Source organism: Vipera ursinii, assembly GCF_947247035.1.
Source record: "Vipera ursinii genome assembly, chromosome: 2".
NCBI lineage: Eukaryota > Metazoa > Chordata > Lepidosauria > Squamata > Viperidae > Vipera > Vipera ursinii.
The window spans coordinates 131,247,057-131,273,896 of NC_139513.1; the positions used below are offsets into that span (position 1 = coordinate 131,247,057).

Sequence of the window (26,840 nt, forward strand, 5' to 3'; positions counted from 1 at the left end):
ATTAACCAATGGAACAACCTGCCTCCAGAAGCTGTGAATGCTCCAACACTGGAAGTTTTAATAAGAGACTGGACAGCAATTTGACTGAAATGGTATAGGATTTCCTGCCTGAGCAGGGGTTTGGACTTGATGACCTCCAAGGTCCCTTCCAACATTATTATTATTATTATTATTATTATTATTATTATTATTATTATTATTATTATTATTATTATTTATTATTATTATTATTAAAAAGCACCTTTGGGACAGAAAGTTTAGAACACTTACAGAGCCCTGTTTCTAGAGATCTAATGAACAATGGAAACAAGGAACATCCTGCCTTCATGGGTATGCCAGAGCATGCATGCATTTCCTTAGGCTAGCAGTGAGCTGACCTAGCCAGCTATTGCTTTGGGTATGAACAAGGTATATTTGGCTGTGAGCTAAACTTACAGTCAAGATATTAATTAGTGTGGCCTATCCAGGGAGAAGGACTCCTTTTCAAGTTTTCCCAGATCCGTCTTAGCAGCTGGGTCTCTTCCCACATTCTCCTTGACTGCCCCCTCTTGGAAACATTTCAAAGTTTTGTAAAAAATTGCTACATGCCGGGAGGCTGTAAGGGATTGTGAACTCTGCTCAGTGGCATAATTGACTGGAGGGAGGGACAAGGGCCGAAAGCTGATTGTGCCACATGGGCTGCCTTCTTCTGCTGTGCAACAAAAGCCACTGCTCTAAACTGGGTCTTCTTAGTTCTGAAACGAAGAATGAAAAAAAAAATCCACACTCCCTTTCTGGCTAAAAGGTGAGACATCAGTACTCTGAGCATTTATAAGCTACACACCTACATAGTTGGTACTCTGTCTGTGTGAATATATAAAAACATTGGGACAATAATAAACAGGTAGCGCTCGATTTATCACCACAACGGAGCCCAAAATTTCCTTTGCTAAGTGAGACAATTGCTAAGTGAGTTTTGCCCCCTTTTATGACCTTTCTTGCCACAGTTGTTGCAGTGAATCACTGCAGTTGTTAAGTTAATAACACAAGTGAAGTGAATCTGGCTTCCCCATTGACGTTGCTTGTCAGAAGATCGCAAAAAGGTGATCACGTGAACCCAGAACACTGTAGCTATCATAAATAAAGGTATTGGGTCTCCTGCTTGAGCAGGGGGTTGGGCTAGAAGACCTCCAAGGTCCCTTCCAGTTCTATCATTCTGTCATTCTGTTAAATCAGACATGTCAAACACAAGGCCCGGGGTCCGGATCCGGCCCGTGAAGTGGCTTCATGTGGCCCACGAAGCCATCCTGGAAACAGTGAGGGAATGGCCCCCACTGCCTTGGCCCTGGCCCAGAGACCCTCCTTCTGCCAGAGACCCTCAGATCTGTCCCACTCCTGCCCAGGCCCCCATAGGCACCCTTGATGCCAACGATGTAGAGCTGGCCACGCCCACCCAGTAGGCCATATGCACTCTAGCCACACCCACCCAGTAGGCCATATGCACTCTAGCTACGCCCACCCAGTAGGCCACGCCCACCCTGGCCATACCCACCTGGCCCCCTGAGGGCAACTGCAATGCTGATGCGGCCCTCAATGAAATTGAGTTTGACACCCCTGTGTTAAATGCATGTCCATTGCCAAGTGTCTGAATCTTGATCAAGTGACCATGGGGAGGCTGCAACAGTTGTAAGTGTGAAAAACGATCATAAGTACCATTCAGTACCATTGTAACTTCAAATGGTCACTAAATGAATGGTTGTCAGTTGAGGACTACCTGCACTCAACGTTCAAACCAAATTGCCCCTCGCAACTAATGGACACACCTTACAAAGAAAATGATGACTATCAAAAGTTGTTTCACAAAAATCCCCTACACTTATTTGTTGGTAATATGGCAGATGTCATTGCTTCCCCCAAAGAGGTCCTGTGCTTGCACGTTTCTTCCATGCTTGTGTGAAAATGGAGAAAAGGCTCTGTTTTCAATTTGAGCCGGGGCTCCAATTCAGAACTGAAACTGCATCCGGTGTCAAACTATGTCTCTAAATCGAAATGATCCCCTGTCCAAAATCACTGCTGGTTTAGGCCCATATCCCCTCATGTACTGGTTAAAACTATGGCCTAGAGCAGAAACGGTCCCCAGTAACAGGCAATAAATCAATGCTTCACAGGAAACAACCAAGAATGCTCTCACTTTGCTCCCAGGAAGTTTCTCTCTTAATCTCTAGTGGATGGAAACCATGAAGGGGAAGGAATAATATCTGCTCTCACATGTTTGGAAACATTAACTATAAAAGCCCTTTTATTTCTATCATCCAATCCAGCTAGTTGCTGAATCCCTATTCTAATTTTATTCAATGGCTGGGTTAAATTCTCACAAACTGCTTGAATAGGTAACTAGGCCTCTTCTTACAGTTGGACCGAACGCCTCTCATGACCAACAATAAAAATTAAAAACCAGCATATGTAGAAAGGCTACCCTGGGTGAGAGAAAATTAGACGGAAAACTCTTGATTTCTAATTTCTAATTAGATTTTTTTCCCCTTTCTGTCAGATATCCTTTTAATTATAGAACGTTTTAAAGTTTAGCTGTAGAACTTCTAAATAATGCATATTTATTACAAATAATTAAATATGAATAAATAATATATTATGTTATAATACATATTTATTTCTCACGGCATATCTCTTGCCATGGAGGTTTCTATTCAAACCTTGGGCTTTATTTACTTGGCCCATACATAGAGCCAGCCATGGTTCTGTTTCCTGCTCAGAGATGAGTCTCACCGTGTGGCTTGGAGCATTTAGGAATGTGTAAGCAACCAGGGTCTATCTCTGAAAAGGATTGAGCTGCCAAAAGATTTTCAGCTGAAGATTCATAAAGAAACATGCATTTTGTGAGTCTCTGCTTGGAGATGACTTGTAAATTCCTCTCCTTCGTGTTCTTCCTCAAGACCCAAAAATTTGTGATGGTATGGGGCAGGGAAAGGTGGATGGGCATTGAGGCCATAATGCAGCATCTTTCCTTAGCAGAGACTGGCAGCTTCAGCAGCTTTAAGTCCACATCTTTTCTCCTGATGTTTACAAGCAAGGCTTTTTTGTCATAGAACGCCCAGAACGGAGTTTCGGCACCCTTTTTTCGATGGAACCTTGTAGGGTAGGCAAGGCGGGTTGTATGACATGTGTGAGTTCTGGCACCTTTTTCTTTTACAAAAAAAGCACAGTTTACAAGCATGAGGAGTCCTCCTCCTCCTCCCCAAAGATTGATATTTATTTTGCTCATTCACTCAGTCTCCTTGCGCTGACACACATATCCCTCACTTACAGCTTACTGAGGATTACATCCACTCAACACTCCTCCTACCGCACTGCCAGCATCCAGTAAAAGGCATCCTGAAAACTAGTGTAGCATTCCTAACACTTTTAAGTAGTGATGCCTTCAGAATTTGTTGGCCCAGCAGGCATACTGTGGGAGTATCCCCTTCTGTCCAGTTGCTGGGTTCTCTGCATGTTCTGCATTGCTGTTTTGACTGCAAGGGAGACCAGAACACTGGCTTTCGGAGCTACTGTCTTTGGGTCAGAGACTGTGCAACTCAAACACCCCACAGGTTGACACTATGAAGACTTAACACCACTCCTGCACTTGAATATCACTTTCATTTGTGCCACGCTGTAGAGTGTATGATCGACAAATTCACCCTGAGGGTGGAAGGTGCACAGGAAATGTTTATCAGCATTTGCCGTAGGGAAGGCCGGAATTCTAGTTACCACATGTGCCCTGTTTGTCAGTCTTGTGATTTGGCCATAAATCTGATTTGGGAAGCTCAATAGCAGTCTGGCATTTTGAGCGGGAACATTAGCAGGCAAGCAGTGATACAGAGAGCGTAGAAATATACTCTCTGTTCAGGAAGAAAGGGAAAAGGCTAAAGGGAGGAAAGGAAAGGAAAGGAAAGGAAAGGAAAGGAAAGGAAAGGAAAGGAAAGGAAAGGAAAGGAAAGGAAAGGAAAGGAAAGGAAAGGAAAGGAAAGGAAAGGAAAGGAAAGGAAGAATGCAAATGGAGCAATTAGCTATGATTCTGCTACAGCAGACATTCTATCCAAAGCTTTAGTCAGAGGGATTGCTTACAGTGGCATTGAAAAAAAAAGAAAGAAAGAAACCACCCATTTCCTGTATATGACTCTGAGAAATGTGGATCCAGATTTAGATTGGGCTCTAAATCCTGCATTAAGTTTCAGCTTGTGCTGCCAAGAGCACTGCACACCTCTGGGCAAATATGAAGAACAAAAAGCGGAAACCTCTGGAGGGACCAAATCCTTCCCTAACCTTTCAATTAGTCTCTAATCCCTTTCCTCCTCTGAAATCTCTGCTCCAGGCTGCCTGGCTTTGGAGATTCTAAGCAGCCAAGAACATGGCCTTTCTTCTTTCTCTGAGGTTTTAAGAGGGAGACCTCTGCCCTGGACCACACCCCACAGCAGATTCATGCTGTTGCAAAGGCTGCTCACAAGTGCCCTTGCTTCGGATGCAAACATTTTCCACCTGGCTGAGTCAGATTATTTACAAAACATTATAAATAAGGATTCCCTCCCTTTCCCCTTTCCTTCCATTTTGTTTTAAATGGCTGGTGGAACTATTTTTAAAAGCATGACAAGGAGGATTGTGACACATTCAGTGTTCTTAATGAGCGGGTGCAGATTTATTCCGTGTTGTTCTTGTCACTGAGCCTAATATTACAAGCCTGCCCTTTTGTGAAAAAGAATCTGAAAAATCACAGGGTTCATGACAGCCCATTGCCCCCCCCCCAGTATGGAATTTTGTTTACCGTGTCTGTGTGAATATGTAGTCTTTGTTAAAGGGCCATAGTAAAGGTAATCCATATAATACTTTACATTGAAGCAGTTGGCTGGTGTGTGAGGGATTCTCAGTTTTATTTCAATTTGTTTCTCTTCATAGTTCCTTAAGGTTTAGAACTATTTCTATTGTACTGTTTGTACTTATTGACATTTTCAAAACCAAACCAAACCATGCAGTTTTCGTTATATTCCCAAGATATTTGGTGCTTGTTCAGACACAAGGCACAATGCCAGGCCAAGTGTTTAAGTTGGAAAACAGGAATATGTTTCTTTTCCTGACTACTGCATGGCCTAAATTTTGCAGCATGCCTTCTCTTTTGCTCAGGCCCTTCATAGTCGCCATATTTTCAGTGAAGAACTGCTCCGTAGTTCCTTATTACTTCTAGGTATGCCCAGTGGGAAGATATACTGTAGGTCTGGTTGGTTTCAGAATTGAAGACTATTTGAAATGGTTTCATTTCTATCCCTAATTGCCAATCTACCAGTGATTAGTAACCTGTCACTCAAATTGCTAGTGAATGTAAAAATTGTCTGACTGTTTCTTGATTACCACATGGCCAATGGTCTCAGTCCTTAGAGGTAGGCCAGATTAGTAAACAGACATTGCAAGAATTATGAGAATGGTTATAGAGTATAATAGCAGAATTCATAAAAACCTACCAGTGTTTCTTCTACCCGCTCTTATGCCAAACAGAAGGAAGGACTTATTTTGAATTTCTTTCTTATGCCTTCTCCTTTCCCTTGACTGAGCTGTCTTTTATTTTCCTTAATAGGTCCTGTATACTTTCACCAATGTTATGTTTCTGTTGCCCACATTAATGGCTTATGCATATTCAAATAAATAATATGAAAACAACAAGCTATAAAGCCATGTGCATAGGGTGGTTCACAGGAGCAATATGAATCATTCTTGTGCAGCCTTATATATTTATATTTATATTTATTTGATTTATATACCGCCCTTCTCCCGAAGGATTCAGGGCGGTGAGTCCATAGGCTTCTATGGAGGCTCCAACTTTTAGCAGTAAGCTGCATTAAAAAGGCACCAAGTATATTTGTTCATTTCCTATTGACAAAAAGTGAGAAACGCATGTGGTCAGAAGCTACTGCTTCTTTCACCTGAGAAGAAAATACCTGTGAGTCAATGTACACATGTTGTACTTTGACAATAAAGGTTTATTATTTATTATTATTTATTATGTATACTCAGATTATAAATAAGCAGCAGCCTTGATGGTGTTGTCTGATTCAATAGCCAAGCCTGGAATCCCTTTCCAACTTTATAAGCTTGAATTGAACGTGAACTGTTGGTTGCATAGTCCTTTAAGAGGCAACTTATTACATTATCCAGTTTTAGCAAGTTCAAATGGATGGAGCTGGCTTGGTTTTCTAAAGCTGGTACCTCCTCTTGGGTGCTGACTTCCAACCCTCATGATGTCAAAAAGAATCTGGTTGGGATTTCCAGCATGCCTAAGGGAAGAAATAGCTACCCTTGGCCAAGCCATCAGTAATGAAACTGTTTCCAGAACCTCTAAAAGCTTTCTTGGCTTCTCTATATGGAGTCTGCACAATACTTGGAAAAACCTCTCCATATAATAGATATACAATAAGGGAAACAAATAAAATGGTAATCTAGACGACTAACATCAAGCCGTATGTAACACACGATAAATGTATTTAACAAGGGATTTCCATAGCCCGTATCCCAAGGTCTGGGAGAAAAGTTAGGTCTTGAAGGCCCTCCAGAAGATAGATGCTGTCTAGATTTCAGGAAGGGACCTCATTCCAATGGGCAGATGCCACAGCAGAGAGGGGTACTTCCTGAGTCCTGAACGACCACACTCTTTGATCAGATGATCCAAAGCATGCTTCCTCGGTTGCCCTTTGTGATAGGTAAAAAGGAATAGTGATGATCAGAAATTTAAAAAAAACAACCCAAAACTTCCATCTTTTGCCCAGATTTGCAAACAACAAATTTATGAATTGATGCTGAGAAATTTGTGTGAACGTGATTTAATCGGAATTAAGAACTGCATTCCCATTGCTTTCTAGGCTAGAGTTTTACATATAGTTAAACACTTTCCCCTCCAATAATCGCACACATGATGTGAAATGCTTTGTTTATTTATTTATTTATTTATTTATTTTAATTCCATTTATATCCCGCCCTTCTCCAAAGACAGGATTCAAAATAATATATTCAAAAATTGAAATGTACAACCCTCGTAACAGTTTATCTCGAATTGTGAGTCATGATTTGCCCTTTTGTAGCTTGCAAATTACATGCCTAATGTTTAAGAGGGAAAAAAATCCACTGGCAAAGAAGTGGTGAACCTTCCCTTATTTTTCTTACTCAAAAGCAACTCAGATAGATTAATTTTCTAATCCTGGTTGTTAGTGCTCAGGCTTGGAGCTATGCGGAAGGAATTATCCAGCAGCAAAATTTATGACTGGACAATATACAGATGTACCAAGAAGTAGAAGGTATGGGGAAATCTATTTCACATGTTTCCCTCTCTGTTTTTATGGGAATGACAGTGAGTGCTAGAACAGCTTCATCAATATGAGTACATAACATCTACTAGGTAACTGAAGGTCGCCAAATAATCAAGAAACAAATTGTAAACTGTGCCGTAGGAAAGACATAATATATTCAACTGCCTTTTTAATGAATTCAAATTCCTCCATTTTTTTCAGTGCAGGAAGAAGACATGTTTCTCACAAATTGTATGCCTGTTGTATAGGATACATTTTAAGGTCCACTGGAAAAGAATCCCATTCAAAATCTGGTTTATCTTATTCACATTCTTCAAAACCTACAAAAGCTTTCTCTGTTCCAGATCTGCAATAAGATTCCTTGGACCTTATGGACTTCCCACTGAGACAGACACAGACACAGATGAAAGATTACTACCCAGCTATGCAGTGCATAGGCAGGATAACAGTTATATGATGAAGTGACCTTGCAACTCATGTTTATTGGCTCAGTACGACTTCAACTATTAACTAAAATAAACCACTATTTTATAACAGATATATTAGGGTCTGTAGTCAATCTCTCCATTAACCGACAGGTTGCAACTCTGTTGTCCTCATTTATGTCTTTGTATTTGAAATAAAAAAAGCTTCATTCCCACTCTTGTTCTCTGGACCACAGGTGTCAAATGTGCCCATCACGTGACGTGTCACGGCGTATCGTGACTGAGCTGGGGTGGGCGCGGCCCCCGCATGATGCAACCAGCTTGTGGACTGGCAGTTTGACACCCCTGCTCTAGACTTTTGAGAAATATTTTGATGAAATATTTCTGACTTGACAGCATAGCAAGAGATATCAGTAGTCATTTTGCTATACCAGTGTGATTTAAATGTGCAAAAAAAAAAAAAACTTACACAGAAACATAGAAAACTTATGGCGGAAAAAGACCCAGTGGTTCACCAAGTCTGCTCTTTGAGGTTTTTGTTTTATTTATTATTTTTATTTATTGTTATTATTTCTTTTATTGTTTTATTTTTATCAGATGATCAACATGTGTTTATCCCAAGCATGTTTAAACTCAGACCCACCACCTCCACTGGAAGTTGGTTCTAAGCCTCCACTGCTCTTTCTGTGAAGTAATACTTTCTAACGTTACTTCTGAACTTTCCTCCTGTCAGTTTGAGATTATCTGCAGAAATCTCTGAAATATTCCTTCCAACATCCCCTCACTTCAGATTATTTCTCCCTCCTGTGCCTTATATAACCAAAGCAATGTCACTGGCTACTCCAGTGTGGAAAGCGAATTTTAGGGCCTATATTTAACACATGCAGACTCAGGGTTACATCTTCTCTTCCTGTTTCAGTCCTATCTCCCTGTCTCATATAGAGCAAGAAAGGTTCAAAAAGTTCAGGAGAGCACCTGTTAGCTGAGTGTAGTTCACTGCCTCTCAGTCAAAAAGAGTCTTTTCAGAGTTTCTAAACATGGAAGTGTTCTACACACAGGCATTCCTTCATTTTGTTCTCTACGGGGAAAGGAAAAGCACTAATTGCAGAGAGTTAACACTATTGCAAGGGCATTAGTATTTCATGTTCAGGAAAATGGGAACCCTGAATAAAGCTTTTGATTGCCCTGTCTGTGGGCACACATGCCATCGCCCCAGTCCTAGGCCTTCAGCTGGGTTTTATAAAACCTTTTCCCTTTAGGCCTCCGCCGCCGTGTGCAAAAAAAAAAAAAAAGGTTCAATCAATCAATGAATTTCAACTTCTTGCAGGAAAAAAAAAAGATCTCGCAAAGTTGGAATTGATTGAACTTTTTAGTCCCACCCAGACTGCCGTTACCACCACAGCCACGCCCACCCAATGGGCCACACCCATCCAATGGGCCACGCCCACCCGGCACCTGACAATACACAAGTGGGTTTTAGGTTGCGGTTTGGGCACTCGGTCTCTAAAAGGTTCGCCATCACTGGCCTATAGAGAGCCCTAACAATTAAAAAGTGAAGTTATTTACATATGGTTTAAACTCCATCTAAAACCCATACGTCCTTCTTTTTTAAACAGAAGGAACTAGAATGCTTTAGTAGACCTGGAGATTAGTTTCCAAAGTTATTCTAATTTTCCCTGTAATTAACATTTCTTAAGTGACCCAGAATCAACAAGAATAAGTTGGGTTTGTATATGTGATATACAGTTTTGTTTGGCATTGTGTTGCATGGCCCATTATGGACCGTTGTATATCATACTAAGCAATAAAACAGTTTTGTTTGGCATTGTGTTGTGTGGCCATTATGTTTTGTTCACCATAGATTATGATTTGGCTTGTAGAGCAAACCTAGCAATGCCATTTATTCATCGAAATGTCATTTCATTATTGAAATGATCATGAACTTGCTTTTTATTTATTTACATATATATTTATTTAGTAAATTTATATGCAGCCCATCTCACAATCAAGTGGCTCTGGGATGACTATATGTGCGCAGACATCTATAGAACATTATACTAAATTAATTGTTTGGTTACTACTACCAGATTATGGTCTTTACACACCTTGATTATTGTGGTTTAAGAGATGAGAACCACTGGGAAGACAATAATATACACTGTTTTCTTAGAGTCTGCAAACTTCTCATATCTCCATGAAGTCTCCCTGTCGAGATGACAGAAGGTCTGCCTGCCTAAAACAGCAGACTCTGCACCCTGCAGGTGTTGCTGTAGCATACAGCTGTGGATTTGTATTGGGTCAAAAATTATGATTTATGTTTCCCTTTGTCAATGTGCCTGAACATTAAAGGAGAAGGGGGAAAGAGAGGGACAATAATAAGCAGGAGTAAAAGCAACTACTGGATCCATATGTTCCACATACAGGTTCATGGTAGCAGCAGCTTAAACTCTTTTTGCAAGTTTCCTACCCAGTTTCTAATACAGTATTTTAACAATGCTTTTAATTTGTAGTTATTTTGTTTGTGGTTATTTTGTTCAGTCACGTGCTTTTGCTAATCAGCGATTATAGTAGAGACTGATGTGAATAACGGCCATAGAAAACCCGTGCTTCATTCCTACTCCTCCTTATCCTATTTTTCTTGTTTTAAAGTAAAATAGCAGTGCAGCCTGCTTGGAAGGAAATTGCAGAATTGGAGAAATAGTGGTATGCTGATCTGTATTTTGCAGCATCTCTTGAGCTTGACCATGCTGGGTAGAATTGCTAGAACTGAAGTTATGAACATCTGGAGAGACACAGACAGAGGATAAAGGAAGCAGTATAGGTGGATGCAGATTTTTACGAAGTCAGGCAGGGTTTATTTTTCCTTACTGTATGCCCTCAGGAACTGGTTATAAATTCAGCAACCAAGACCCTGATTGTGAGAACACCATAGATTTAGAGATTAGGACAGACATTCTTGGCTGAGCTAGAAGAGTTATATGGGGTCAGGTCTGGTTAGTACTGGATAGGAGACCACCAGGCTGTGAATAGAATGGAAACTCAAACTTATTCTGGAAGAAGATAATGCCAAGCGCTTTCTCAAATGAGACTTTTCTATCCAGGAGTTACTAATATGCAGCTCATGATCCCCCTCCCCTCCCCCTCCCCCCACTGGCCAGCAGTCATGTGAGTTTGAAAGGAAGGAGTGCCAAATAATACAAGCACATTTTATCCTTATTTAATGCAGTCTGTATCTACTTTTCCTCAGAATGTGTATTTGGGAACAAAATGAGGCATGAAAAGATGCCTGGCTCCCCAAACAACTGTTTCATATGTTTGCTTTAATACAGATTCATCTTCACTCAAGCAGGAGTGAGGTTGCTATTTTTTTAGTTCCTTTTTAAACAGATCATCATTCTGTAAATCACTATCATACATATACGCATACGCATACCATGCACATATGTGTGTGTGTGTGTGTATACATACACACACACACACACACACACACACATATATATATATATATATATATATATATATATATATATATATATATATATATATATATATATAGAGAGAGAGAGAGAGAGAGAGAGAGAGAGAGAGAGAGAGAGAGAGATTATTTATTAAAAAAACTAAGCGAACATTGGGATGGAATAAGAAAAACTAAAACAGTTTTTATTGCTAAAAGATCAAGCTTTCGTTGGCTAACTGCCAACGTCGTCAGGATGGAAACGCTGGGGTGGGGAGATTGCGTTTATACTGTCAGTGTCTCTGCGCTCTGCTCATGGAGCGCATCACCAGTCTGTTTGTTGAGGCCGGCCGTATTCCTTTGAGTTGTTGCGCATCCGTTTTGGGGGGATGTAGTTGTCTCTGGGTGTCTGTTGTCAAAAGTGGATTGCTGACAGTTCTGTGTGTTATAGCCATAGCTCTAGTCATTGCCCGTGTTCTTATACCAGAGGTTCTAAATAGTTGTTTCTCTTCTTCCCTGTGTTCTACAATGCAGGGTGACTGTACGTTTGTGCAATCTTGATTTTGATACAATGAGGCACTCTGTAAGTGCTTGCGCTGTTTGCCTCCATATCGTTCCTCTTCCCAATTCCTTAGTGCCTGGTATGCAGGGGGGAGGTCTATGTGCCGGTTGATAGAGGAGTGGTTTGAAAACCAAGCTTCCTTAAACAAGCGTCCGCCTTGAGTGTTGTCACTGGCAATTGCCTCGGTCCCTGTTAGATTAAAGACGTGGTTATGTGTAGCCATGTGTGCCCACACCTGTGAATGTTGTTCTTGTCTTCTAATAGCGAGCTTGTGTTCGTGCACTCTAGTCCTTATATATATTATTTATACATATAAAAGAGGTTTTCTCAAAATGGCTTGGATTTCAAAAAGAGGACTGCCTCTTTATATACTGGCTCTGCTCTTTTATTTTGGATGCATTGTGCAGGAGATGTGACCTTCACAAGGAAATGAAGGCTAAAAATAATTGAAGAAAACTTTCAGATAGATAGCTAGTTATTGCCGATGCCTATCATGACTAGTCCACCAAGAACCTAGTCTAGATTCTTATGTAAACACCCATACATAGTCCTCTGTGTGTACCTTGATGATGCTTTGTTGTTATCGCAGAAATTTAATAATAACAAAAGTTAACAATATGGAAGCAAAGAAGTTCTAAAGTGTGTTAAAACAATTTATTTGACTTAGAAATAATGTTACCTGTTTCAGATGGCTGGCTGGGGCAAAATCAATATTGCACAGGGTGCTTAGCAGTTTCTATGAAAATGGATAGATTTTATTTCCCCTTAAGGCTAAATTAAACAGTATTTCTCTTCCCACATCCAGCCCCTCATGTGTCTGACTATATTTAAGACTTTTTTTTCACACAGAATCACGGAATATAAATGTTGGAAGGGTCTTGGAGATAATTTCATCTAATCTGCCCAGTACAGGTATCAGCTAGCACAGAATTTCCAACAGATAATTATCCAGGCTCTTTCAATTGCGGAATAGCTCCTATCATTAGCATATTTTTCCTATGTGTAATCAAATTTATTTCCCTGTAATTTTAATCCATGTTTATTGTCCTGTCTTCTGGATCAACGGTTCTGCTCTTTCTTCCACACAAACAGTCCTTCGGATACTTGAGGACAACTATCATGTCTTCCAGCAAATCTTCTCTTCTCCCAACTAAACATACCCAACAACCCCAATTATTCTTCATAATTTTTTTCCCTTCCAAATGCTTTATCATCATTGGTCTTCCCAAAATGCTCTGCTAGACCTGGATGAAATATTCTAGATGCACTCTGACCAATGCAATAGAGAGATGCAGTATGTTTTCTTGATTTCTTGATTTATTTTTGTTGATGGAGTCTTGAATTACCTTTGCTTTTTGAGATTGCCTCACTCTGCCTCTGTTGGCTGTCTGTTTCACAACCTTTTGGCATGCATTGCTGTTCACTAAACACACTCCAAGTTGTCCCATCTCTATATAGGACTTTTCAGGTGTCCATGTTGAATTTGTTTTGAATTGCACCTTGCCAAAATCTTCTGAATCCTCATTCTGTCCTTTGCTATCACCCTTCTTTCGTTGCCTGCAAATCTAATACTCATAATTTCTGTTGCATCATCTGACTCATTCATATTTAAGCAACAAATGAACTACAACAGAGCTCTACAAATTTACACTTTGCTCCAGCTTATATACTATACACACAGACACATGCACGTGCACGTGCGCGCGCACACACACACAGAGACTTTGGGAACAATTATTCAATCAATTCTTCATCCATCTGATGATAGCCTACCTCATCTGATTGTTGGCCTCTTCTTTATTTGAACCTCATGGGAGACTTGTCAAATGCTTTGCTAAATTCAAGGTACACTATATCCTCTGCATTCCTGTGGTTAAATAAATTGGTCACTCCAATCAAAAAAAGAGATCAAGTTGGTTTTGCAGAACTTATTGTTATTAAACCAGGCTGGTTCCTGCCAAGCAATGCATTCTTTTCTTTTCCTACTTAATATACTTATTAGACATTTGAGAGAAAATATACAAATAGGGGAGACAAAAAGAACATAATAAAGGGATACAAGTATAGGATACAAGTGAGTAAAGGATTTACAAATATTTTTAAAGCCTGAAAATTTCTACTAAGCTCTAAGCAAAGGATAAATATCAGGAAACTTAGCACAGTGTAAATGATAAAATTAAATTGTACACTACAATAATTTTCCTTTTCTTTCTTCCTAGTGTTTCCCCATAAATGCAGGATCTGCTGTTTTTCCTGGGATCAACCAAACACTGATCCATGGGCTGTGACAAGAAATGACTGACTGGCTTGACACCTGAGCTTAAAGTCACCTATATGGGTTTCATGCCTAAATGGGGACTAGAATTCACAGTCTCCTGATTTCTATAAGGTACATTAATTACTACATCTATAGTCTAATTCAGAAATATATAAAATTAAAATATAGACTTCATGAAAAAAGAAACACAATTTTTGTATATGGTACAAATATACAGTATGTATTGAATTGTAATCTAGCCTTCCACAGCTGGAAGATTTCACCATTTACTTATTTCATTGCCAACTATATCAGGAATCTAGAGATAGTTTCATCACATTCTTGTGAATCCAACTGAATTAGTCCAGTTTAGAAAAAAAAATCCCCGTTGCCTGATGTAGATGAATAGGTAACAAAACTGATTTGAATTAAGTTTTTGGCCAGATTTACTTTTGAGATATGAAGTTATTATAGACATGAAAGCATACTCACACAACTTAATTGGTCATTCTTTTATAAAATGGATCAAGCATCCTTTCCAATAAAAGGCATATATTATCTTTGCAACAATTAGCATGCACTTTATAGGAATATACTGTTTAGTAAGGTTGAATAAAAATACCACTGGGAATTCAACTTTTATAGAAATTTTGTGTCATTCTAATCTGAATCATTTTCCAATTTTATAGCATTGCTACCAGATAGGTAAAGATGATCTGATCTTAGCACTACATTACCAGCAATTTTTAGAAAATTAACTGTCCATTTTAGTAATTAGAACAGGAATAGCAACAGCATTTAGCCTTATATACCACTTCATAGTGCTTTTCAGCACTCTGAGCGGTTTACAAATGTCAGCATATTACTCCCAATAATCTGGTTCCTCATTTATTGACCTTGGTAGAAGGGAAGGCTGAGTCAACCTTGAGCCAGAATCAAACTCCTGGCTGTGGGCAGAGTTAGCTTGCCATACTGCATTCTAATCACTGCACCACAAGGGCTCATAGAACTGGAATAATATTTACTGGAGGAAGGAACATCAACAATCTTCAGTATGCTAATGGTGAACTCTCCTTTCAGAAACCAAAGAAGGCCTGAACATTGGATGAAAAGAATGAAGAAAGCAATAAATTTGGTCTCTTCCTGAGTGTCAAAAAGACTAAACTCATGGTGACTGCGAGGAATAGAAATGTCAAAACAACAATTGGCAGTGATGAAATCGAATGCGTGCAAGAATTCACTTTCCTAAGATAGCAGATTGATCAAAGCAGTGAGTGCAGTCCTGAAATAAAGTGCTGGATTGCACAGCAATGATGAGTATGTATCAAGCATGGAAAAGCAAGGACATGAGCCTGGCAACTAAATGCTGATTATGTCCATGCTCTCGTGTTAAGAAAAGCAGCTAAAATAGCAAGCAAATGAGACGAAGCAAGGAAAATGAATGTGAATTTCCAAAAAGCAGCAAGAAAAACAATGAAGTTTATTGGCACCAGCACTGCAAACAGTTACAAGTAGATCGTGTGAATGGGCACACCAGGAATGCATTTCTGCAAGTCAAAAGGATTGGAATACCATTCGCTGCTCATAAAAGAATTATCAAAGACAAATAAGGGAAAAAACTGTTTGACCAACAAAGTGTCAAGAACAGATGACATGGAAAAGCAAGGATACCAGCCTGGCAACTAAGTCCAGATTAGTCCACACTATTGTGTTTCCCATAGCTACCTCCAGTTATAAAATTTGGACTATGAAAAAAACTAGACAAGAAGAAAATTGATTCATTTGAGCTGTGGTGTTGCAGAAGGTTCCTGCCCAGCCCAGCCCAAGAACGACATAGAACAATACAGCCAAAATTCAGTTCTTTATTTGCTTATGCCATATAAACAGAATCTTGCCAGAGTAAACCTATGCAATGCTAACCTTAAAGGATATACCCTGGGAGAATCTAGGCAGTTGATATCCTAAATCTCTTCCTCTTTCTCTGATCCAGCTCTGGACTGTCTTGCCTCTTGTCTTGCCTTTACCTTGGAATCTGGTCCCTCTTTCTTGGGAATCTGCCACTTCACTGTACAGTAGTTGCCAACTTACAAATGTTCATTTAGCAACCGTTCAAATGGCACTGAAAAAAGCAACTGGTCCTCACACTTACAACTGTCATAGCATTCCCTAAGATCAAAATCCAGGTGCTTGGCAGCTGGTATGTATTTACAACAGCTGCAAAGTCCCAGTTCATCTGGACACCACCTTCCCAGATGATAAGCAAAGTCAATGGGAGAAGCCAGATTTCCCTAATGACGGTGTGATTCACTTAACCATGGCAAAAAGGTCATAAAATCAGTTGTGATTCATTTAACGACTACTTTGTTAGCTGCAGAAATTCTGGTCCCAATTGTGATTATAACTTGAAGACTCCCTGTAGTCCATCACACCACCTCCCCCCTTCATAGACACATTATATCACAGCTCATGACCATTACTTGGACAGTACAGGCGACAGCAAGTTCTGGAGCTTATAAAACTGGACATATGGCTGGAAGGCAAAAATGCCTTACTTATTTTGGCCATGCCATAAGTTCAAGCTCACTGGAAAAGACATTTGCGCTCCAAATAGTCAGTGGTAAAAGGAAATGAGGCTTCCACAGTGGCTAGGTACCATCAAAGCTGACACCATCCAGAACATAAGCTGAAAGAAGCCGTACAAGATTGGGTAATTGGCGAGAGGCGGTCCATAGAATCACCAACAATCAAACGTGATGAACGGATAGAATCATCATCTATATATCAACAGAAAACCCCTTTTTCTATAATATCCAGTATAAATGTAATATTCTTCTTTACTGAAAATTCCTGTTGTGGCATATCTGTTACGATATCTAAATTCTGCATCTGTTTAATCATACACTCTTTGACCTATTCACGTTCTGAGTCCTTCACCAGCAATTTACAAATAAGGTCAGGCAAATGTTTCAAGTTACATAAGATAGGATGTTTCTCCTTGCTCCTGTAATTATTTTACTATTAACCTATGTATTTGAAGGCTTTTTTTGATTCAATCTCACTTTTATTATTTTTACAAATAACTCAAGGTGGTGTACATATGGAAGAGAACGTCCTCCTCCTAAAGTCCCCACAACAGCCATCCTGTGAGGTAAGTTGGTCTGAGAGAGAATGACTGACCCAAAGTCACCCAGCTGGCTTAGTTATTAAAACCAGCCAGGTACACCAAGGCATTTTGAAAGTAAAGATTTTGCCTTTGTATTAATCAAACTTTGCAATTTCAACAAGTCTGTCTGCTAGGCTGATTTTGTTGTGCTTTCTTCTTTATAAAAATAATCACGTAATAGTAAAGCCAAAAAAAGGAAAATACATTGCATTATTTCCTATTTGTATTTTTCTTCTTGGGTGTTCCTTTAGTGTAAGCACACAAGAACTAACACATAAATAATTTTGAATATACCCACCAGAGTATTATTTATTTTATTTATTTTAATTCCATTTATATCCCGCCCTTCTCCGAAGACTCCGGGCGGCTTACAAGCTTAGCAGTAGCCTTCATTCTATGTATATACCAGCTGTATGTGTTAGGAATAAGAGCATAATAATTTTGATAGATCAGACCAAACATCTTTGAAAGTCCAAATTCAACTTCTACAGTAGCCCACTAAGTCTCTCTCTCTCAGACATGTAAAGTAGTCCTCGACTTTAACTGAGCCCAAAATTTGTTAAATGAGTTTTGCCCCATTTTACGATGTTTCCTGCAACATTTGTTAAGCAAATCATTGCAATTCTTCAGTTAGTAATACAGGTGTTAAGTCAATCTGGCTTCCCCATTGACTTTGCTTGTTAGAAGGTTGCAAATGATGATCACATGACCCTGGGACACAGCAAAGATCATAAGTATGAACCAGTTGCCAAGCAACTGAATTTTGATCATGTGACCATGGGTGTGTGTGCTGCAATGGTCATAAGTGTGAAAAACAGTCATGTCACTTTTTTCAAACAAACAGTTGTAAGTCAAAGACTATCTGTAATCATCTAGTTTTGCTCCAACTAGACAAAATACTTATCTTTTCAACTTCTAATGAAATCTAGTTGGCAGCTGCTTCAAAGATGGAAACCCTCATTCCTAATTCAATTAATGAAGATTCCATTAAAGAATCATTCCAATCCAGGAACACATTTTGCTAAAGTCAGTTTTCAAGGCAAAACATAAGCCTGTCCATTGAAGTGGAAATGGAGGAATCAGGGCAAGGCAATAGGAAACCTTGAGGTTCAAAATATGTTTTCATATCCTTAGGAGCATATATTAACACTCCGATGGAGATCCAGAAGCCTTGCCTAACAGTGATGTTTTTGTGATCATTGTGATGTTTAGAAAACTGTATTTAAAATGTATGGCATCAACATGTCATCTCAACAATCATCTGCTTGAAAACCACCATCTATTTATTTGCACGGGACAAGTATATTTAAAAACTCCATAGCTGGTCCCTCCCAAAAGCACATCAATGAGTTAAAGAAACCCCCAAAGAGTAGCAGAGAAATTTTCCTTTCTTGCACCTAACCACGGGACAAACATGCCTGGGAGACCTCTGTTTTTCTGTGTGGTATCCCCATGACATGGCCTCTATCTGAGGCCCAGCCCTGAGTGAGTGGCTTAGCTTGCTTAACTGTGCTGCTGTTTAATTATTTTCCCCCCCTATTCTGGGGCAGACTCAAATCTCTTTGACTTGGTAAGCCTGGAGACTTGTAAAAGCCAAAAAAGGAAGATTTTATTTATTTGTATCCTGCCATTACTATTTTTACAGAAAACTCAAGAAGGTGAACATATACAACCCACCCTGTATTTTCCCTGCAACAACAACCCTCTGAGGTGAACGTATCAAACACACCTATTTTCCCCACAACAACAACAACCTTGTGGGCTGAAAGAGAGTGACTGGCGCAAGGTCATCCAGCTGGCTTTCATGGCTAATGCGGGATTTGAACTTATAAGCTCCCACTTTCTAGCCTGATGCCTTAACCACTAGATCAAACTGGCTCTATTCTGTTCTAATAGAATAGAATAATATTCATCAACAGCCAGTAAAATGTGAGGGTTTTCTTTGGGGCTACCACAAAGAAGAGGGAGTCAAGCTATTCTCCAAAGCACCTGAAAGCAGGACAAGAAGCAACGGATGGAAACTAGTCAAGGAGAGAAGCAACCTAGAACTAAGGAGAAACTTCCTGACAGTTAGAACAATTAACCAGTAGAACAACCTGCTTCCAGAGGTGGTGAATGCTCCAACACTGGAGGTTTTTAAGAAGAGAATGGACAGCCATTTGCCTGCCTGAGCAGGGGGTTGGACTAGATGACCTCCAAGGTCCCTTCCAACTTTATTATTATTATTATTATTATTATTATTATTATTATTATTATTATTATTATTATTAGAGTTCCCCCATTTTCATTTTTTTAAAGTTTCACAAATCTTTGCAGCAAAATCTACACCACATTTTGAAGAAAGATGAGCCAATTCACAGCAAGATTTTGGTTTCAATTTCTATAGTTCTATTAAATTTGCACAAGAAAAAAAAATATTCCCACTTCCCTGTCGAGGAGGCTAGAGAAACAGCCTGGAACTATATGACATGGAAAATGGAATGAATAATTGCACATTATTCATAAACAGCAAAAACCTACAGCAAATAGATGAATTTCTGTGCTTTTTTTTAATTTAAAAAATGGAAAATGGATGGAGAAGATGGAGGATGCACAAATGTTGATAGTGGGTTGTATGCGGCCTGTTGCAAGAAACAGAAGTGATAGATCGGTTAATGAGAAGAGATATAAAGCTGAGCTGAATGTGATGGGAATGGAATATTTCCAAAAGGTGTGAGTTGTAAAAGAAGAAGATGTAAGGTCAAGAGTGAGTAGATGACGAATAGATGAGGACTGAGCAGTTGACTATTATGAAAGAAGTACATTAAGATGATTTGGTTGCACAGAGAGAATGAAGGAAGATCAAATACAAATATAAAACAAATACATGAAGGAAAAGTGAATGGGTTAAGAGGGAAAAAATGGGGGGGGGGAACCCTATTGATTTCATGGCATTGGTAAGATCCTCAAACAGAGAGAGAAGTATTTAAAGAACAAAAGATAAAATATGAAGTTGAATATGAAGGTGAAGAAATCAGATACGGCTTTGAAGAGTTGAAAGATATGAAGAGATGTAATGAAAGGCTTAGTGTAAACTAGATTTAGCTATGTTTTATTTCCCTTTTTCCTATCTCTTGTCTTTCATTCTTTTAAGAAGAGATTGGACAGCCATGCTCAGTTTCTCATACTAGGTATACATACTAGGTTTCCCTGTCCAGTTGTGTCCAATTCTAGGCTGTGGTGATCATCTCTTGACTGAGGGAGCCAGCATCGTCTAAATACATTTTCCGTGGTAATATGGCCAGCATGACTATACACCAAAGGCGCATGGAACACTGTTACCTTCCCACCAAAGTGATACCTATTAATCTACTCACATTTGCATGCTTTCAAACTGCTAGGTGGGCAGGAGCTGGGGCAGGAGCAAGCGTTGTGCAGTGCTCGGGTCTCAAACTCAGGGTGTCAGCTTTTCAGCTGACAAGCTCGATGTCTTTAACCATCATGTGCCCTTTCTCATATTACAGCTATGGAAGCTATATACAAATATAATAAATGAAATGAAATGAAATGAAATCTTCAGAAGAGATCTAGTCTGTGAAGTTGGTGGACAGGTGGATAACAGACTAACAGAGTTGAAAGGGACCTTGAACTTGGGGTTCTCCATTCCCAGCCCAACATCTTAATCACCTAAATAACAGAATAACAGAGTTGGAAGGGACCTTGGAGGTTTTTTTAATTCAACCCATTCTTCAAGCAGGAGACCCTATACCCTATACCGTTTCAGACAAATAGCTGTCTTCCACCAGTTCTGCATTCAGAAGGGAGCACTTAGTGGGAGCCATTGCTACAGGACAGCCAGAGGAGGTGGCTGAATACCTGACTTCTTTTTAAAAAAATACTTTATATTATTTATTTATTTTATTTATTTTATTTTAATCCCATTTATATCCCGCCCTTCTCCGAAGACTCAGGACGGCTTACAATTTAAGCACAAACCAATGTGCTTAGCAATATTAGTACATGTACACACACATTTAGTTAAATCAGGAAGTTTCCCACTGACTTTTTTTTTAATGTAAGGCGACAAATCTGAGATTAAGATTTAATCTACTGTCATCATGTCTCATTTGGTCTTTGATGATATTATAAGAAAAGTAAAGCCCACTGGAGGAAGTTAGAGAAGAACATTCTACTGATTATGGGATACAAAATTCTGGTGATTTTTATTTTGGAATTACTAAAATGAGGAATATATAAATAGCTTGTAGAGTTGCTATGGAACACCTGAACAAATCTTGCAGGTTAAAACTTTACATGGAGAATTGGAACAATTTGTCAAGTTTCAGGACTCTATGCCTGTGAATACATAGATAAAGTTGCTGAAAAAAACTTGTATGGATCAGCTTCTAAAATGATATTTCACAGCTGCTTTCACCATTTTATTCTTTCTAAACGCAGAAAAATCAAGTTCTGTTCTTCAAGATTCTTAATTGTTGTAAAGGTGTGTCTTGAAAATTAAGAGGAATCATTTGTCCTGGAAAGCCTAAACGGAGTTTGAGATGGAAAAGAACAGAGCTGAAATTTGCCCTTTTGCATACAGGAAATCCTTGACTTAAAAGCATTTATTTAGTGACCATTTGAATTTACAATGACACTGAAAACAGTGACTTATGACTGTTTTTCACACTTACAGCCATTCCAGCATCCCCGTGGTCATGTGATCAAAATTCAGATGCCTGGCAACTGGCATGCATTTATGACGGCTGCAGTGTCCCAGGGTCATGTGATCATATTTTGCAACCTTCTGACAAGCAAAGCCAATGGGGAAGCCAGATTCACTTAACAACCGTATCCCCAACTTAACAACTGCAGCGATTCACTTAACAACAGTGGCAAGAAAGGTCATAAAATTGGGCAAAATTCACTTAGTAACTTTCTTGCTTAGAACAGAAATTTTGGGCTCCGTTGTGGTCGTAAGTCGAGGACTACCCATCAAGTCAAAATCTTTATTAAAACTGCTAGCAATCGCAAACGTGTTACAGAAATGGAGTGCTGCTTCACTAAGCCAGCACTAAATGTTAGAGGCAAGGGGAATTGCCAATAAGCTGCACATGTGTTGAACCAGGCCATGAAGGTTAGGGAATCCATTAAACAGGATAAAGGCCAATGGAAAGGGGAATCAGAGTTAACCAGTTGCCTCTCTCCACAGCTTCTCTTTCCATAAACCACCCGTAAATTGAGAAGGGTTCTATTTCCAAGTCTGCTAAGATGCAGCTGAAGTATAGCAATGCCTGCAATTAGAGCCATGTGTTAAGCTGAGGCTATGATCTACGGGCAAATTCCAAAGGAGCTACAGTGAGCTGAAATATGACTTTTATTTTGTCTCTGTCTTCTGAGTCTTCTCCGCATCCCTCATGCATCCCTCGACCTCCCTCTGGGCTCCAGATGTCTGTCATTAGACAAGCAGAGCTCTGAACCTTCCCTTTGATTATTCCTGTGTCTTAAACGGTGTCTTAAATCTCGGGGAGATGGTCGGAAAGCCGCTACCACTTTTTTTCAAAATCTTTATTTGCTGAAAGGGCACAGAGAGTTGGTGTTGAGAATTTCTGTCGTAAACTGAAGAGGAAGTAGAAGCAAGGAGGAAAGGCCTGCAATTGATAAAAGCCATACTCTGTTTTAAGCAAATCATGCCACCCAGGTCTTTAAAAAAGTAGCCTTTTCTGTGAAAAGGGGAGGAAAATACACAAATGGCAAGAAGGTCATGGGTTTTTAAATTCAAATAAAAGGTCTGGATTCAGAAGCAGCAGACAATAGCAACCTAAATGAAACTTTCAGGAATATACGGTTAAAAAGGACAGGCATAAATACACGCAAGTGAGGTTGATTCAGAAGAACAGAGTGATTAAGATTCACATCTGCGTGTATGACAATCACATGCCAAGTTTTCACAGAAACAAAACCAACGGGAATATCTTGAACAACAAATGGAATTATTCCTTCTTAGAAAACCGGCCAAAAAGGTTTTAAGATGCCTCAGTTTGTCATTTGATTTGGTGAGGAAATGAATTGTGCAGTTTGGCCTAAGTCTTATCAGAAGTATGGTAGGTCCCACTGAATTTTCCCTTTCCCACCAGAAACAGACAGAAGAATTGGCAAAACCAGGTTTTTGGCTTCTCTTTCTGCGAAGGATGGAACATTTTACAAAACTGCTTCCTCTTGAATCATTGGATCCATTTCAAAAGTTTTGAAGTCTTCATTAAAAAAAAAAGGTTCACATGATCAGGTATGGCAACAACTGACCCACAGCACAGCTTTCACAACTGAAAACTTTTATGAGTACCAAGTCTGAGCCAAATGCTACTTACTGTACTTACCACACACTGCCCCTCTTTTGGTCTGAGAAGGCAAGGCTGCTCATCCATTCAGTTAGGCTTTCTGTAAAACATTTGATTGCAAAACAATGGAACTACCTCAAGGCTGCCTTTGGCAGACATGGAACTATCTACTTTTTTATTATTATTATTATTACTGCTGACACAAGCCTTAACAACCAATTTCTCTAACTCGTATATCCACCTCCAAGACTGCATTCCTGGCACTGACAATCTGTCCTTCTATTAACCCACGGATTAAAAAATCCTTTACCTGAACTGGAAATTGAAGATTATTTACTCCTGTGGAATGTGCTTCATCTCAGCCTAGACATAATAGCATTAATTTAATATTCCTGGCATATTATATTTCCTGTTACCGCCCGGGCTGCCCATGGCAAAAAAGCTAGGAGAGGTGAACATTAAGTTGCTCTTCGGTAACATCATCTGGCCTTCTCCTCTGTGCATTTAATTTTGCGCAGTAAATGAGAACAGGAAGTGTTTGTCTTTCTATCCCCACGTCTTCAGGGAATGAAAAAAATATTTAAAATTCCTACTCCTCCAAAAATCCTTGGGTGGAATCATTTGATGGTGGAGAGGGTGCTCTACATGCTATTTCTTGTTCTACCTATTGCACAAATCAAGCACAATTTGCATCTGTTGGGCCTGAGCAAGAGAAAGTCTAATGGAAAGGACGAGAGGAAGGCAATTAAAAACGAGGGGATACTTTGTCCTCTGGGTTTTGGCATTCTGATTAGAAGGACAATGGAAACATTGAAAATTGTGAGGTGACAGTAAAGTGGAAGAGGGTGGGAAGGCAACAAGCACTTACCATGTTTGAGACTGTGGTTCCCCAAATCCTTTGCCATTGGCCACATTGGCTGTACTTAATAGCAGCTTAAATCCAAATTCTGAGATGACTCAAAGCCACCATTTTCCTTGGTAGGGGTATCCCACATTTTCATAATTAATTCCCAAAACCATTTCTCTCAAACACCGAGAGTATATAAAGAGCTCTATATCCCAAGAAGGCCCCAGATGTTCCTTTCCTCTGAGGGTATCTCAAGAGAAAGAATTATAAAATAATCCAAGATGGCAGCAATAGCTGCATGATTGAACCCCTATCCCCTTTTTTATTGTGCCCTGTTTTCCTCTTAGGAAGACCACATTATAGAAGTGATATCTCAGCCAGCTGAAATGAAACTGCGCTCCTGCACTTATCATTTATGTAATGGGATGTGAGAATAAGCTTAGGAGACAGGAGGACGGGATTCAGCCTATACAACAATCCGTTAAGAGAAATTTGAGTCCAAATCTAAAGGATGGGGGTGGAGAAGGAACTCCTTCTAGTTATCTGGAAAGTAAAGGCAGAGTTACAGATTCTGTTTCTGTATAATCTTACAATAAAGGTAGTATGAGTAGTCATTTTTTTGGTTTCCTGCCTGGACTATCTCAAAGGACTAACACTTTAAAATAATGTATATTCTTTTAGGCTACCAGCGATACATACAATCATTGTATATAGAATGTGCAAAGATGTGCAAAGATGGTTGGTGAAAATAATGGAACTTGTTGAGATGGCTAAGTTGAGTTCAGAGAATCAGAGAAAAGACAAAGTCTTTGTTTATTGCTGACTGGAAACCTCTTAAAGACTGTTAGTGTAAAATGAAAAAAATGAACATATGATTTATGATTTTGGTGATTGGTCAGTACAGATTATATGTTGTGACCATAGAAGTTACATTTATAATGATACTTATATCTGATGTAAAAAAGATTGGAAGCTGTTTCTTTAAATCTTTTTTTCCTTTTCTATTTTTTTATTTCTTGCATTTTAGCTTTCTCTTTGATTTCTTTTCTTTTTTTCTTTTTCTTACTTTATATTAGTTTGTATTACTTTTTAAACTTTCTTTTTTTAAAAAAAACTTTACTAAAGATATTTTTAAAAGACTTGATGCATTAAGAGAAGCAGAGTGGAATAACAGTAAAACTGTTGCTACTTGCCTATATTTGCTCACAATAGTTCATCCTTCAGTGTTTATTCTTTATAAGGATAATTTTCTTTTATTTTGTGTGGTTAAAGAATCTTTCTTTTTCCTTTCTTTTTTCCTCAGCCGGCCAACTGATGTCATGGATATGTGGCATCTACACAGAAAGAAATGAAGTCAATTCAGAAGAAGGTCTGTGTTTCTTATATATCATTGCTTGTGTATCTAATACAATGTATATTTAGTGTACAGCTATCTGTCATGGTTGTTTAACTTTACATACCTACACAGATTCCTGAGTCTGGTGAAACCTCTCTGCCTGTACTGAGTAGGTGCACACTGTAGTTATTTGATTTGAAAAATAAGCACAAAAGGAGGCAATTTTTCAAACCAAGCTCCTGCAGAGGGAAGGTTTAAGTCTTTCTCACCTATTCATGGAGATGACAATCATAACTGGGCCCCTGCACTCATATAGTAGACTTGGCAGAGAATATCTGCCTGGGATGCTGTTGCCTGTGATCACCAGGCCTCCTCGATCAAGTGAGATCAGGCTGGGGAACCTCTAAGAACTCAAGAGCTAGTCTGACCGTGGCGTGGTGTGTTGAAGCTTGCACTCTAAATATGTAATATCTGTCAGGTTAAATTTATAGAGCTGAGAAGTTTTAAGAATAAGAAAGGATGCCTTACGCCTTTCCGATATTGAAGCACTCAACCAGCTCCTTAAAATTCTTCCCGGTCCCCCCAAAGCGAATAAAAGCTTAAATGTTCTGTCTTGTATGCTTGAGAAAGGAGCCCAGGGAGCAAAATAATAATAATAATAATTTATTTATTTATTTATTTTATTTTATTGCATTTATATACCGCCCTTTCCCTGAGGACTCAGGGCGGTTTACAGGGAGTTAAAAATCAACCATACAAAAGTTAAAAAAACAATTTAAAAAAGATTAAACCAACCCTGTACAATTAAAAACCCCAATTAAAATAAATTTCTCCTCAGCCTGGGCCCGAGAGCTCAAAGAGCCAGGTCTTCAGGCCCCGGCGGAATGATCAGAGGTTGGGGGAAGTCCTCAGCTCCACTGGCAGCTGGTTCCAGAGGGCAGGCGCCCCCACTGAGAAGGCCCTATCCCTGGGTGTCACCCGCCGGCAATCTCTTACCGGTGGGACCCTGAGCAGACCCTCCCTGTGGGAGCGCACTGGGCGAAGGGCATATAATAATAATAATAATAATAATAATAATAATAATAATAATAATAATAATAATAATAATAATAACAACAACAACAACAACAACAACAATAATGGTGGACTGCATATTTCAG

The 26,840-nt window shown here is 39.3% G+C and overlaps 1 long non-coding RNA gene across 3 annotated transcripts in view; it reads left to right on the top strand.

The window, feature by feature from the left end:
• The window catches only part of LOC310633611, an 87,975-nt gene that overhangs the window by 49,711 nt on the left and 11,424 nt on the right, over positions 1-26,840 (top strand). Inside the window, exons 3-7 of one of the 3 annotated variants that reach the window (XR_014491036.1) lie at positions 13,983-14,152; positions 15,101-15,531; positions 17,107-17,168; positions 23,297-23,445; positions 25,648-25,713. This is a non-coding gene — a long non-coding RNA (uncharacterized lncRNA). Of the gene's footprint in view, positions 1-13,982; positions 14,153-15,100; positions 15,532-17,106; positions 17,169-23,296; positions 23,446-25,647; positions 26,163-26,840 lie in introns of those variants that run through there. The other 2 variants (XR_014491038.1, XR_014491037.1) reach the window with 2 other exon arrangements.